The sequence below is a fragment of the Cimex lectularius genome, unplaced genomic scaffold (assembly GCF_000648675.2).
Source record: "Cimex lectularius strain Harlan isolate CLEC.00 unplaced genomic scaffold, Clec_2.1 scaffold42, whole genome shotgun sequence".
NCBI lineage: Eukaryota > Metazoa > Arthropoda > Insecta > Hemiptera > Cimicidae > Cimex > Cimex lectularius.
In genome coordinates this window covers 1,917,732-1,934,017 of record NW_019392754.1, presented here as the reverse complement: position 1 = coordinate 1,934,017, position 16,286 = coordinate 1,917,732, and the positions used below count along the sequence as shown (strand labels likewise).

Below are 16,286 nucleotides of genomic sequence, written 5' to 3'. Positions count from 1 at the left end.
AATTTATTGATCAATCACTGGCAGACTCTTAAAAGATTGCACAATTTAGTTTTTAAAGAATTGTTTCAAACTTGATATATGTGCAAGTTTTTATTTTTATGTTGTGGATGTAAAAAATAAATTCAATATTTTTCGTGGCCCGCTTGACCAATTAATACAATTCAATTAATTAAGGTTTTAAGTTGAGATAAAAAGTCAGTGTCACGAGCGGGATTCGAACCCACTATCTTCGGCGTGATACGCCGCTACTCTACCACTTGAGCTATCGTGGCTTCGATCCACTCGGGCACTAACTTCCCATCGGGATCCCGCTCGTGACACTGAGTTTTTTTATCTCAACTTAAAACCTTAATTAATTGAATTGTATTAATTCGTCAAGCGGACCACGAAAAATAGTGAATTTAATGATTTAAAATGAAGTATAATTCACTAGTTTTCGTGGTCCGCTTGACCAATTAATATCTTTCAATTAATTAAGGTTTTTAGTTGAGATAAATTGAATCGAGGTCACGATAGCTTAAGTGGTAGAGTAGCGGCGTTTCAAGCCGAAGGTCGTGGGTTCGAATCCCGCTCGTGACACTGACGTTTTTATCTCAACTTAAAACCTTAATTAATTGAATTGTAAAATATAATCTTAAATAATTAGATAATTTCCAGTTCTTCTCAAGTCTGGGGATTTCAAGAAAAGCTAAGCTGTGGAAAATCTGGCTTTTGCCAGATATTTGTTAAAGTTCCCAAGAGGGCTTTGACAGTTTAATCCCAGACCGAACTGACATGGATCTTGGCTAAATTATTCGAAAATTTAACATGCATGTAGACCGCCTTCCAAAGATCTTTACCATAGTGATCTTCGGAAAAGTTATTTTTTTGGTAGATTAGGCCTGCTGTGATGGATCAAAACTGCGAGGGCATAAGTTCTGAGTGACCCGAAACAACTTACTTACGAGATCATGTTAAGTAAGTCGGAAGGCTTCCTTTGCTAACTCGCAGATTCCTAGAAGATTGCGGTGTTTGATTTTTAGCTGAATGCTTCAAACTTATTGATCTATGTGCTAGCATTATTTGTAAGATGGGGGTAAACAAAACAGAACCTATTTCTTAAAAAAAAACTATATACATTTTTCTGTAATAGTTTTTTAATAGGCTAACTATGCTAAAATTATCGTAAATAATACTTTCATGTAAACGTATGTTTATTCCGAGTAAAATTATATCTCAGTTTATTAAACTCTTATAAAATAAACATAAATCTTGCAAATCCGGTTACGGAAAATGAGATTTTATACAGTCAGGGGTTGTTAAATTAAAATTTCCGTTCGTATTTATGGATAGCGGGAAAAGATTTATATCCGATGAAGTTGCATGATGGTGGCAACTTTCCACGTCAGTGCAGATTACAAGGCGACCCCGCTAGATAAAAGTAGTCCGGGACGGCCCGGCTCCCCAAGAACTAATTACAGATGGTGCGTTCGGGTTAATCTCTCGGAAACGGTTTGAGTAATTATACAAGCAATTTGGGCTCGTCCTCCTACGCTGAGTCGGAGAAGGCATTGAAAACATATCAGGAAACAATTAGTTCCCTTCGACTAATTTGCGTTTGATGGCTGGTGCAGCGTGTGGATATGCTTTTTACCTTTACCTAATTAGTAGAAGTAAAACAAATCAAATAACCGGAAAATAATATTATCATTTAACAGAATCACTTGAATTAGTTTGTTCCTCTGGAATTACTTTCTTTACTTCTAGCGCTATTCAATACTTGCTTTATAAACATTTTGACCCAAACAGGTATAAAAAATAGGGTAATATTCGTAGGCGTTGGATAATAATTTTCAGAAAGCAACATGGACGTGGCACCAACCAAATTTGGCTTTTGGGGACACGATAAATCAAGGCTTAGTTACCAAAAGAAACGGGAAGTAAGCAGGAAAGTAATTTTTTAAAAATTATTATGCAAAGTTTGGATGAGTTAAAAAACTAGTGTTATGAGGATAGGAACGACCTCCAAATCACTACAGCAGAATTTGCATAATAATTACCAAAATCACTTTAGTTAATAGGTCCATCTAAAACCATAATAGATTTTCCTTTAACTTCAAGAATCCCTTTTTCTTTAGGAACTGATCCCATTAAATAAAGATAAAAAAACACAACCCAAAATCAATAAAAATTTGTATAGTTGACTTCTGCTAAGAACTAGAATAGCTGAAATAAATGTAGGAATAAACACTATAGAAGTTAGAACAACAAAGGATGTCCTTAAGGAGGGATATTATCACCTCTTCTATGGAGCCTAACAGTTGATGAACTGCTCGAAACCCTGGACCGCTTAGGAATAAAATGTCAGGGATATGCAGATGACATAGTTCTGACAGCCAGGGGAAAATTCGAGGAAACCCTCTGCGATATAATCCAAGAGGGACTGAAAATCACAGTAATGGTGTAAAAGCGCAGGATTAGGGATTAATCCAAACAAAACAACTATAGTCACTTTTACACGGAAAAGGAAGCTAGATCACATGAAAGAAATCAAACTGAACAACACTGTGATAGAAATCAAAAATGAAGTCAAATATCTGGGCATCACACTAGATAAAACACTAACATTTAAGAAACACATCAGCTCCATTATCACAAAGGCGACACGGGTTTTGATGGTATGTAGAAGAATAGCAGGGAGAAACTGGGGATGTAGGCCGGAAACCCTGTTATGGATGTACACCATAATAGTAAGACCTTTACTTACATACGGATCTATAGCCTGGGCTGATAAAGCGGAATAAATAACCAAAAGGAAAGAACTCACAAAAATACAGAGATTTGCATTCATTTGCATAACGGGAGCAATGAGAACATGTCCTACAATTAGCATGGAAAAGATATTAGGACTAATCCCTCTACATCACATGGTAGAAAGGACAGCACAGAAAACCATAATCAACTTTATCAGAGAGAAACCTCCAACAGGAATAAAACTGAAATGGAGAGTCAGAAACAAACTGTGGAAAAACTATCCATCACTCATGGCTCCAAGAGATGACATGAACAGGATGTTTAAATTTAACCCAAAATTCCGAATACATCTGGGCACCAAAAAAGAATGGGAAGGAAAGGGAAATAACTCCTTTAAAAATGACACCATCCTTTGGTACACAGATGGATCTAGAACACAAGAAGGTACGTGGGCAGGAGTATTTGGACCCGGAACCAAATACTCAGAACCCATGGGAAAGCACACCGGTATCTTCCAAGCTGAGATTCACGCAATTAAAAGATGTATCCAATTCAAACTAAGTAAAGGATACAAAAACAAGAATATAGCTATCATGTCAGATAGTCAAGCAGCCATCAAAGCACTAAGCTCAAGTATCATTAGTTCAAGGATGGTGCTGAACTGCAAAAACAAATTAAACACACTAGGTATGCAGAATAAAGTCAGCCTCTGCTGGGTCCCAGGACACATGGGAGTAGAAGGCAATGAGAAAGCGGACACCCTTGCAAGAAAAGGGGCTGCCACACCGCTGATAGGACCCGAACCTTTCTGTGGCATAGGAATCCACACTATTAACGAATATCTCAGACAGAAGTACAAAAAGAAAATGAAGGAACAATGGAATTCGCTTATTGGACATGGACAATCCAAGAATCTTTTAACCAATTTTGGCAAGAAAGAAATCACAGAATGTGTCAAAAGAAGCAGGAACAGACTGCGAATCCTAACAGGATTCCTAACAGTACACTGTAGATTAAATGGACACCTAAAGAAAATTGGAACAATCCAAGATGGCACATGTAGATTCTGCAAGGAGGCAGAAGAGACACCAACACATTTACTAACAAACTGCGGACTTCATTAGCTCGCAGGAGGAAATGTTTTGGGATGCACAGTGTAACCGTAGAAGAGCTTCAACTATTAAAAACGGGCCTATTAATCAAATTTCTTGATGAAATAGGACTCTTCGATGTGCTTTAGGCAGAGAACGGGGGACACAATAGTCCTCAAAGGGCGCAGTATACCTTACCCTGAAATATTACATTTACATGTACATCTACATAGTTGATTTCTTGAGCGGTTTTAGCAAAAAGATCTTTCCAAAAATCTGTGGTCATCTATCTAATAAAACTATGCATCGACTGGCACCAAAATGTTGGAGATTTCAGTGATATAAAAATAGATTTTAATTTAAAATTTGTAAGTTGTGTTTGGTGGAATATAAGCAGTTCACCTAGGGTACCTTGGAAGCTGCGTGGGAAAGGCAGTCTGCCTGTTAGTAGATCCCGCGGTCGTGGGTTCGATTCCTACGTTGCCTCTGGACGTTTTTTCTGACGATCCAAGTTGACACGGCCCTCATCAATGAAAGGTCTGGGCCGAAATCGGATTTCAGCGTCGCTTAATTTTGATCCCGACTATTTTTGAAAATGGTCTTTGACGGAAGTACACTTGGGGCACAATTCACACGTGTTGCGAGCTCCCAAAAATGGAGACACGAAAAAGTACAATAAGCTGAGGAACACGGGGGCAACTCTTCAAAATAGGTAGTAGGGAAAAATATTATAAAAAAATATTGCTTTCCTGTTTCATAGGTTTTCGCGAAGGTAAACTAAAGTGAGGGGCCGCAGACGCTCCCTTGAGGAACACTAGGCCGGATAGATGGAGGATCGTTATTTTTCAACAAATTCACTGCGGAAAAATGAAAAAACAATAATACAATGGTAGAATTATCTTGATCTTTCATAGATTTTTGGCGTAAGACTTTTTCAGAAAACACCAAACTAGTAATTTATTCTTCGAGAGTAGATTTTTGAAAAAAGATGTTTTCCAAAATCTATGGTCATTTATTTAATCAAACCAGCGTTAAACTGGAACCAATTTACTGGGGATTTCAGTGATAAGTGAGCAAATCACCTACACCACATCTAACCATAAACCAAGATTTTTACATTCCATTTTTTTTCTTTTTCTACGGTGTATATTTTGAAATGTAACGGATCTAAATCGCTTCGATACGTTTGTTGTTCCTCAAGGAGGAGTCTGTTGTACATTGTTTTTTAGCATATACAAGGCAAAAAAAGCGAACAAAGCAAATGTGTTTTTATAACAATCTTGTATTAATTTTTTTCTTTTCCTCCCAAGTATATGTTGAAAAGTAGTGAACCTCAGATGTTTCCTTGAAGAACATCGGAAATGATAGAATGGACCAAACTGATGATAGTTTTCAGGATTTTTGGGCCTAATCTGTTTCTAGTTTTAATAAATAGATGACTCAGGATTTCAGGAAACATTTCCCTGCCGGATCAGATTAGGAAGTAAATAGGAAAACATTTTTTTGGGTAGACATTTTTTTCATCTTCCAGAATGTGACAAGATCCGTTTGTAGAAAAGTTAAACCGAATTTTGATGTTAGAAGAAAAATTCATATTTTCTGTTCAATATCTATTTCTTTTGTATTTTTGGAACGTTCAAAAACGAACTACAAATTTATTAAGGTCAGACTACGTTAGCAACATGAACTATTCCAAATTTTTTTCTATTTTGCATGAGTTTCAAGGTTTTGTGCTGAATTCAAGGTAGTCAACAATTCTAATTCAGTGAAAAGTAGTTACAATTTCTAAGAAAAAAAGAAAACTAATAGAAATTACATTGGCTTCATAAATCATGGCTTTTGTTAGAAATTATCTTCCCAGTTAAACTTTTTATTCATCAGCCTCGGTAGTAACTCGTGGTTATTAAGGAGAAGGTCTCAAGGCATGATAAGGGAAACAAACGGAGTATCATACGCGCATCGCTGCATTCAAATTGTGCCATGCCACGCGAATCATAGCTTACACTTTTATCAGATTTTCGTGAGATCTGTTGATATCCTGAAGAGAGAAAGGAGATTTCGGCTGAAAGGCAATCGAGTCGGGCGTAAAATAATGGCCTACCCCTTAATACGACTTTAATATACCTTTTTTATATTGATAGCGTACACCTTACAAGCTCTGTTTTTCATTTTTCGGATGACAGATTCTAGAAAGGTGACTGGAAATCAAGTTTTGAGTATCTAGGTTTTATTGCTAACGTCAACCGGAACTGGCCTTGAAGTAGGTTTGGTCTAGCGTTGAGTAAAGGTGAAAAGTTATATGATTCTCAGGGGATGCTTCCTTACATGGGATAGAGGGATGGATCAAAAGTTATAGGGGTGATGGTGGGAATCGAACTCACGACCCCATCTACAGTCTACAAGAATCTGACGCACTAACTATTCGGCTATCCTGGTCCCACTTTATAAATTCAAATCAAATATTCTAAAATACAAAATTCAGGGGTCTTCTTTACACGTTTGATTTACTGGGAATACAAATTACAGATAAATATCATAAAATTATAGACTTAGCTATTTGGAATGTGAAAATTTCACATCGAAACTACTCAGCGAATGCATCCGCAATTTCCAAAACTTGGAAAAAACAATAACTGACGATATGTTTGGTATCAGGACCCGAAGCTATTTTGGTTAACGTAAAGGTGGACACACACTAGCCAGAGGAGGATCTACAAGACCATATAGGCTCTGAACCTATTCTAACCTAACAAAAACAAACAGAATAATCCATCACGGAATGGATCGAAAAAAGACAAAAGAAACAGTGGATAAAGTCTAGGCGCATTAGTCAGTATAAACTTGCGCTAAAACAACCCTCACCAAGACTCGCAAAGTCACTGCTTAGAGAAGTCATGACTCAGTGGAGTGGTAGGACTATTTACCGGTCACTAGCATCTAAGAAAATATCTAACCAATCTGTACAATCATGAGCTCATTTGTCAAAAAACAGCCTCCATTGTCATCATGGAATGCGAATCAATGGAGACAGTACCAGGTATGGAAAGAAAACCAAGGGAATGGATGCAGCAACGACAGCAGTCAATGACCTAGTACTTCTTAGGAGAAGAATCGAGTCTATTGCACTGAACTAAAGTGAATGAATGAATGAATGAATGAAAAAAGTACTTAATTACATAAACAAAAGATAGAAAAAATTGTACATAACTAAAAAGCACATAACGGCAATGGTTATCAACCGTCTGCCGGAGTCGGACTATAAATTTTTAATATACAAATAACACATTTCTTCGTAATATGTACACGATCTACCTCGAGACAGCTGAACTTTTGTTTCAGGTTACATTAAATTTACATACTTCCTATGTCTGCAGTGTCCTAAACCTTCCTAACTACCGCCTTCCCGTTAATACTGCGCTGGAAATCATAAGGTCCAAAATATCATGGTTCTCTTCCTGGAATACCTTGGCTCAACAATTTCAGCTGAATGACAATTTTTCCCTGGACAATTTTAAACAGTGGCCACTTTTACACTCAAAATTTACCAACCAGATCCACACCGCTCACACAAAGAAATATCTCCTTCAGGCTCAAAATTCCTCTAGGTTTTTGCTGTATAAGGACCTTAATATCAAATCAACCTTTCTTGAACATAGCGCAAGTTTTTAAAATTCCATTCATTCCGCTAGCTCGCTGGTTTTTCAAAGTTAGGTGCGAGTTACTTTACCGTAAATATAAACCCAAATAATCAACAGTTCCGGTAAGTGCTCTCTCTGCAACAGACAGGCTCGAGAAGATTATTTTCACTTTTTAATAGAATGCCCAGTTTTAGCGGAATTCCAAGCACGGCATATAGTCTTGCCCACGTTGACAAGAGAGCACCTAATCTCTTTATTAAATAACCCAGAGTCCTTAAATTAAGTGAAGTTTACGATGGAAGTCTGGAACTACAGGAAAATACTAGTTTTTTCAATTATTAAATGTTTTATGTTTAAATGTGTGGTGATTAGTGACCGCTAATCGATAATTATTCAGAAATCGTGAGATGCGGTCTGGTGTGATGTAGGTTTTAGAAAAACATTTTCTTTATCGTGCCAACGTTTCGATCTTTATTGAGATCATCTTCAGGGCTCAATAAAGATCGAAACGTTGGAACGATAAAGAAAATGTTTTTCTAAAACCTACATCACACCGGACCGCATCTCACGATTTCTGAATAATTAGTTTTATGTACATATCGGAGACACGCTGGTTATTTATAAGTGCATAAGTGTTTGTAAATATACATAGATATGCTCTTATTTTAGTTTACTTATATAGTTTTTTCCTCTGCTTTGTTTATTCCTTAAGAATTAAGAAAGTAAAATAAACCAGAAGGCTGCAGAGAACGAGGAACAAAAACCCCAATTTTCTAGTATCCATCATCATCATTCGGAATGACCCCAGGACTTGGCATTCGAATAAAATCCGTACCAGGCCGAATGCAACAATTTTGCCCAACCTGTTACCTCTCCACCCCTTTTCTTTTTTACGGAAGTCATTAAAATAGAAACGAATGCAAATTGAAGATCAAAGCAATCATGGCGTAGACATCGCGGGTTTGTAATGAACTCATCGTTACGTATGTGAATCGTCGACTGTCAATGGTACTTATTGTAATATTTCGCCCGGTGGCTTAGAACTGACGATAAACATAATTCCATTATTGCTGAGGGGCGGTATTGCCTTAATCCTGGAGGGTTAGAACGAGCCCTATTACCGTAAACCTGCCCGCTTGGGCCGACCCTCCTTTCCCCATACGTGTTAAAAGGAGGGAATAGAGTTTTACCGTTGTATTATTTTATAAAAATAATTCTTTTTTTATATTAAAAGCGTCATTAATGATTAAGGACAAGCAAATATTGCATGTCGTATTCGCTGGAAGGAATTGTAAACAACTGACAAAATACAGCAGAATATAAATTATTCGTTCTGCCTTTATGTCCTGGTAAAAGTACTCAACTATTTAAAAAGCGTCAATTTTTGTTCGAACAAGTTTTTAGAGTCTTGGTCGACGTCACGATAGAGTGATTAGAGCAGCGGCGTATTGAGCAGAAGGTTGTGGGTTCGGATCCGGATCGTGCCATTATTTCATCTCAACCAAGAGCTTAGGTAAAAAGCATAATTAATTGAAATAATTAATCCGGTCAATTTTGACTGCTAAACATATACCGATTTTTTTTAACAAACTAACTTAATAACCATTTCGCTTTAAAGCGGGGAACACACTTACCCGATGCAACGCAATGCGACGCTACCCGACGCCTTGCCAGGGTTTGGTAGGGTGTGCACATCTATGAGACGTCAAGTGCACGCCACGTACAGTCGCACAGCGTGTATCGCAATCGCAACGCCTCTTTTGTTTTTAATGCATTATTTTGAGCAAAACCAAGTAATAAATCATTAATTAAATTTTATGAGCACAACCATGTAATAAATTGTTTATTAAACTTAATTGTTTTAAATAAAGTTATTCCGACGTTTTGATAAATTTTCTTCCTGACCATCGTAATTAAATAATTTTTATAAAAACTTATGAATTTTTGATCTCGTTTAATTTGGTTTACATTAAAATAGGAATGTTTGAATTAATGTAATGAAAAAAATTACATATACTTAGTTTGCAATAAACTACAAAAAATATGAGTGTCCTGTTCTGTCGCTACTCGACGGAAATGGGGTAATTTTATGAGCAAAACCATGAAATAAATTGTTAATTAAATTTCATGAGCACAACCATGTAATAAATTGTTTGTTAAACTTAGTTGTTCTAAATAAAGTTATTCCTGTGTTTTGATCAATTTTCTTCCTGACTATCGTAATTAAAAATATTTTTATAAAAACTTATGAATATTTGATCTTGTTTAATTTCGTTTACATTAAAATAGAAATATCTTAATTAATATAACGACAAAATTACATGTACTTAGTTTGAAATAAAGTACAAAAAATATGAGTGTCCTGATCTGTCGCTACTAGACGGAAATGGTGTAATTTTATGAGCAAAACCATGAAATAAATTGTTAGTTAAATTTTATGAGCAAAACCATGAAATAAATTTTTAGTCAAATTTTATGAGCACAACCATGTAATTAATTGTTTGTTTAACTTAATTTTTCTAAATAAAGTTATTTCGGTGTTTTGATCAATTTTCTTCCTAACCATCGTAATTAAATAATTTTTATAAAAACTTGGGAATTTTTGATCTCGGTTAATTTGATTTATATTAAAATAGGTATGTTGTAACTAATATTACGATAATAATACATGTAGTTTGAATAAAAATATGAATGTCCGGTTCTTTTGTCTTCGCTTGTACTCGATGCTACCCGACGACAATCTGGACAATGGGGATCGCAGAGCGAAGAGTAGGGTAGCGTTGCATAGCATCGGGCAGATATGCTCGGGGTCATACAATCTTATGCAAAATTGGACTTTGGATGTGCGTCGGATAGCGTCCAATAGCGTTGCATCGGGTGAGTGTGTTACCGGCTTAAAAGTTGATTTGTGACTTCTTGACACTACTGCACAAACTTTGAGACTTCCTCTCTCATTCATCATTCATCCCTCATATTGAGTCTCAGCACTGGCTTCTTATAACATCATGATAAGTGTCTTCTAACGGTAATGATAACCATAACGTCAATGTTGTGATTGTGAGAAAATAAAACATACATTTCGCATATATGTTTGTACAGAATACAAATAATTTATTATTTACAAAACCTTTTTACGAACCATTAATCTTTACTACTTGCAGCTTCTTCTTCAAATTTAGACAGCTTTTTGTAATATGTGTGAAGGCAAACAAATTAAAAAAAAACAAACAATAGGAACGAAAAAGTTATATATAGTGTACTTGTGGTAAGAAGATCACGACATCCAAACCTCGCTTGTATCAACTGTGCTGTAAGTCCTCAAAAATTTGCATAATTCCTTTCCACTAAAGTAAAAGTGAAAATAGGAGCAAAATAATAAACGATGACTTAATTTTATTAATAGTCCAAAGTGAATGCGTGACTAACTATAATATAATAATGTGAGTATATGAAGAGTCTAAAAGGCACTTGTCTCCAATTTGCCACCCCCAAGCCATGAGGCTGTTCGATGCCCTTGGGGAAACTTTCCCTATTATGGTTTGCGTTTCTACGGAGAACAAAACAACAGTAAAAGGCCTACTGAGCAAACACGAAGGGCCCGGGCCCACTAAATATCAGCGAACTGCTTTCATAATGCCACTAACCAGGGTTGAACCCAGTTTCTTCTGATAAGAAAGAGTTTTTTTTATTGCTCTCTTTCGTCGAAATTGGAACGGTAATAATTCCTCACTTTGGACACAATTTACCCACAATGTCGATTTATTGTGTCTATTATTTACATAAGAAAACAGAAGTGGATTTAAAAAAATATTATTTTCTCTCAAAAAATATGATTACGATTTTAAATAGCTGTCAATGATGTTATAAATATATTTAAGAAATATCTATATATTATTTTGATACATTTATGATATATAACATGTATAAATGAATATTGCTGGCAATATTTACACAGGCTTGTTTCTCCTGATCCAAATTAAACATAAGTCTCTGGCATCTGTATTTCTACCATCATTCTAGTCCTAACATGTCTTAAGTTTAACAATTTTGCCGTTGATTTCTGTAATGGTTCTTTAATGAAATTTTGTTCCAAAGGATCTGTCTTGGAATAAAATTCGATCGAACCGAGGACTTATTCGCAGAGTATTCGCTTATGTGCATTTTGTGGACAAGTGTCCTCCGGTTTGTTTTCCTTCAGGTCATGGTCGACTTGGTACCAATAAAAGACATGTTCAGCTGCTGTTTCTTCTTCCTGGACAAATCTTGGGCGTGCTGCTTTGAGTATTTCGAGTCCTTAGTACGGTGGACGTTGCTGTTTATTTTTGGTCTGAAGAACGCATTTTGGCTATTTTATGGCTTGATGCCATTTTCAGTTGTTAAAGTATAGATAGTCACGAATTTAAGGGTATAAGCCAGTTGAAGCAAGCCATTTTGAAGGACGATGTCTAATCACCAGTCCTACTCTAATTCTAATCATATCGGTTTAGTAAACCTGGTTTGGTCAATTTTTGTCATTTTTGTCATCATAGACACGTTTCAGCTTGTTGTGTTGTGATTTCTTCAGACGTTTGTAGTTGGTCAAAGATATCAGGGCAAGTTGAAGCGCATTGTAAGAATAGGAAGTATAAGTCATCAGCTTACTTTCATTCTAGTCGTAACTTATCCTAGGACAAGTAAATTTAATGTTTGGTCAATTCTGATCAGTTTGGTTATGCAGGACACGTTTCAGCTTGTGTTGTAATTTCTTCAGAGGTTCGTAGTTGGTCAAAGATATAAGGGCAAGTTGAAGAGCATTGGGAGGGTAGGAAGTGTCATCAGCTTACTTTCATTTTAGTCCTAACTTGTCCTAGGCTTAGCAAACTTACAGTTTGGTCAATTCTGGTCAGTTTTGTTATGCAGGACACGTTTCAGCTTGTGTTTTGATTTCTTCAGAGGTAGTTGGTCAAAGATATAAGGGCAAGTTGAAGAGCATTGTGAGGACAGGAAGTGTGCAGTCATCACCTTACTTTCATTCTGCTCCTAATTTGTCTTAGGCTTAGTGAACTTAAAGTTTGGTCAATTCTGCTCAGTTTTGTTACGCTAGACACGTTTTAGCCTGTTGTGTTGTGATTTCTTCTGTGATTTGTAGTTGGTGAAAGATATAAGGACAAGTTGAAGCGAATTGTGAGGATAGGAAGTCATCAGCTTAGCAAACCTGGTTCGGTCAATTCTGGTGAATTTTCGTATGCTAGATACGTTTCGTTTTAGTACTTTTTGATTCCTTCAGTGGTGGTAAAATTCTGAGTCAAGGATATGAGGAAAGGTTGAAGCAAAGCATTATGAGTGTACGAAATTTCCAGTGAGCAGTCCTACTATCATTCTAGTCCTAAGCGTCCAACGTAGAATAATCTTGCTGATTTGATATGACAGAAAAGTTTCGGTTTGTTGCATTTTGATTTCTTCTGCTCTCTTTTATCAAGGATATAAGGTTGGTAGCAGGTTGAAGCAAGGCATTATGATGATAGGTGGTGTTCCGTCAGCATGTTTTATAATAGTCATAAAAATTCTTAAGTTTAGTAAACTTGTGGTTCCGTTTTGACAAATTTTGGTCAGACACTTTTCTGGTTTTTCATTTATTCCGTGGTGAAAGTTAGAATTGGTCAGGGATATAGTATAATGAATTTGGAAACGAAAAAATTATGGATGGTCTTTACTTTAGTACAACAAATTTGATGTAATCTCCATTAAGTGTTCATCCAGTAGGAATTGTATGGCATGTATTACGAACTCTGACTTAATTAATTATAAAATTAAGAAAAACGGAATTTTTAAATTATTTTGTTTTAATTACTGTGTGACAAGTCATCTTATACAATAAATTGCGTTTGTATAAATGCTTATTGTTTAGAAGAGAAAAAAAGCTGATGTCATGAAAGGGGGATTGTTAGAGAAAACGAACAAAATGCTGACGATTTTTTAAGGAGACAATCTTCCGTCACTTGTCACACGAGACTGCCTGTTGACCTAAGATGGTCATTATCGGGCATTAGAGGAAATTGGTGAGGGGGATCCGAGGGGCGAGGTGTGAAAAATACCCCACGAGACCAGACTTAATCCTGGATGGTGGATGGGCCTTTAAAGAAACCATCACATTAGTCTTCCTCCCCCCAACTAGAATAAAAAGACAAAAAAAAAAGGCAAGAAGGAAATCGGGGTAGATTCACGGAACCCTGCCAACTAACTTTATTGAAAATATATTATGCAAAGTCAAAACCGCAATCGATCTGTTTTGCGGAAAACAGAGGTGGTCCGGACATAAGAGATCGAGGGTCTCTCCCTTCCAAACTTGGCTAATGGCATCCTAAGTGGTCCTTTTAACGGCCTCGACCTCTTCCGAAAAGAAATGTTGCGTCGTAAAACTTGGCCGAATGCTTTGAGACCATTCTCTAAAATCTTTTTAAACTTTTTACTCCTCCAACTTATATTTTATACACGGAGGAAAATTATTTTTTATGCGGGCCAAACTTGGTTTTATTTTGACTTTTATTGTTCCGGTCGTGGAAGCGAGGCTTCTAAACAAGGCATATTTTATTTTTGCGTTTTCTCCCCTTTTCTCAACGTCTACTCTCTAACCTATTACGAATTAAAGCTTGAAGCTTAAAGCTATCTTCTACGAAATTTCATTTTTTTAAGCAACAAAATGAATTAGTCAAGGGGCGTCGGTGGCCGCAACGGTTTAGGCATTGAGACGGCGCACATCATTGTAAGGTAAAGGCCCCGGGTTCAAATGCAGGGCGGCTGGATGCTTACAAATGGGCTTTTTTTTCAAAAACACCGGGGCACGTCTGCTGTTTCGAACCCTCGTTTAAAAAAATAGTCCATTTACGTTTTAATGGTCAATTGACCAAGTTACTAATTTCAATTAATTATTCTTTTTGATGTAAGGTCTTCGTTGAGATAAAAAAGTGAGTTTCACGAACGGGATTCGAACCCACGACCTTTGGCTTGATTCGCCGCTGCTCTACCACTTGAGCTATCGTGACCTCGATCCACTCTGACAACAACCTCCCATCTCAACCTACCTTTCGAATTTTCATCTTTTTTGCGTTTTTTCAAATGTAGTGTAAACTATTCGATCCTCGGCGACAAATGAAATCGCCATGGAGAGCTATAGTGAAGATATACTTCATTTTATTATTAAATCCATTAGATTTCATGGTCCGATTAACCAAATAACTCCTTTCAATTAATTATTCTTTTTTATGTAAGGTCTTGGTTGAAAGGAAAAAGTTAGTATCGCGAGCGGGATTCGAACCAACGATCTTCGGCTAATTTTTTTTTTTCTTGCAATGGATACCAGGAAATAGAGAAATTCCCTCCTGAGCACTGCAGCTTATTATACTTACAGCTTATTGTTCGTTATACCAGGCTCCATTTTTTTGGAGGCTCGCAACACAAGTGTGAATTTGTGCCCTCGGTGTGCCGGTGTTCTTCCATCGAAGAAACTCATTTTTGAAGAGAACCAAATTCAGGGTCGCTGAGATCTGATCCCGCTCCTTCCATTGATGAGCGCTGTGTCAATTTCTTTCAATTGCGGTCACCGATCCCCTTAGGCATCAAAAAAATTCCAGAGGCGACGGTGGGGATCGAACCCATGACCGCGGCATCTACTAGCCGAGAGTCTGACGCCTTAACCGCCGTCCCCCATCGATACGTCGCTGCTCTAACCACTGGCGCTATCGTGACTTAGATCCTCTCAGAATTATCGGGTTGTCCGGAAAATAATGCAGGATTTTGGTATTAAACAAAAAAAAAGAAACTAGTNTACAAATGAGTAATCCTGTAAACGTAAACAGAATATTTTATATAGATTTTTTTTAATGAAAACTTAAAATCCTGCATTATTTTCCGGACAACCCAATAGGTAGACTTGTCTGTATTAAGTAACGAGACTACTTAGTAGTATCTTGGTTGCATGTAGGAAGTAAAAATAAATTATTACATTGCGTTAGAAAACACGTGAATATGTACAAATATTCGATAGAAAATCGAAGGTTCATAGGGGTTGGAGAAAGTGGGAACCCTTAACATTGGATTAAGGTTATTTAGTTTTATGGTTGGGCTTCTTTCCCTTCTTGTTTTCGCTCAAGCAGATATCAACGGCCGCATTGTGAACTTCCCTCCGGTTTAACTGCTTTATTACTCTGCATCCCGAGTTATAATTCATCCGCTGTCATGTCAGTCTCTCTTGTTTAAACCTTCCACTTTGCTCTTCCTCTTGTAATTAGTAGACAATAGGCCCTGTAAAATTAGTTCCAAGGGAAATTAGCTAGGAGAGGAGTTTAATTCATCGAGCCGCTCCGGCCGTAATCTTATGGAATTTTATCCAGGGACTAGCCGTAAAACGTAAATTAAACACGTAACACCGCTGCCGAATTTCAGCCGTAAAATGTTTATTGGACAATCAAGTTCCTCTTTAGAAAACGCATTACAAATACAACAAACGCTTCATACAATGGCACGCGTCGAATATAATTACCCCTGCAGTGAATCATTCAAGTACATACACTCAAAGACAAAAACAGGAACAAATTTATATGTTTATTATCTATAATAACTAGGTAAAAAGGATTAATAGTTTACTTAAAACATAAACAACATTAATTTGTTGTTTACTTTTATAGAGTTACTAATCATTTTCCACTCTTTATATTAACAATAAAGAAAATGGGGGCGAAAGGTGGCTGCAACAGACTACGCGGCCATCATCACTGTAAGGTAAAGGTCCCGGGTTCGAGTTCAGCGGCTCTGCATTCGTCACTTTCAAATGGGCTTTTTTTCAAAA

The 16,286-nt window shown here is 36.8% G+C and overlaps 1 non-coding gene across 1 annotated transcript; it reads left to right on the top strand.

Annotated features, from left to right (window-relative positions):
• The first annotated feature begins 506 nt into the window (after nt 1-506).
• On the top strand, nt 507-579 carry Trnae-uuc. Its single transcript has one exon. It is a non-coding gene; the product is annotated as a tRNA-Glu (tRNA).
• The last annotated feature ends 15,707 nt before the right edge of the window (nt 580-16,286 follow it).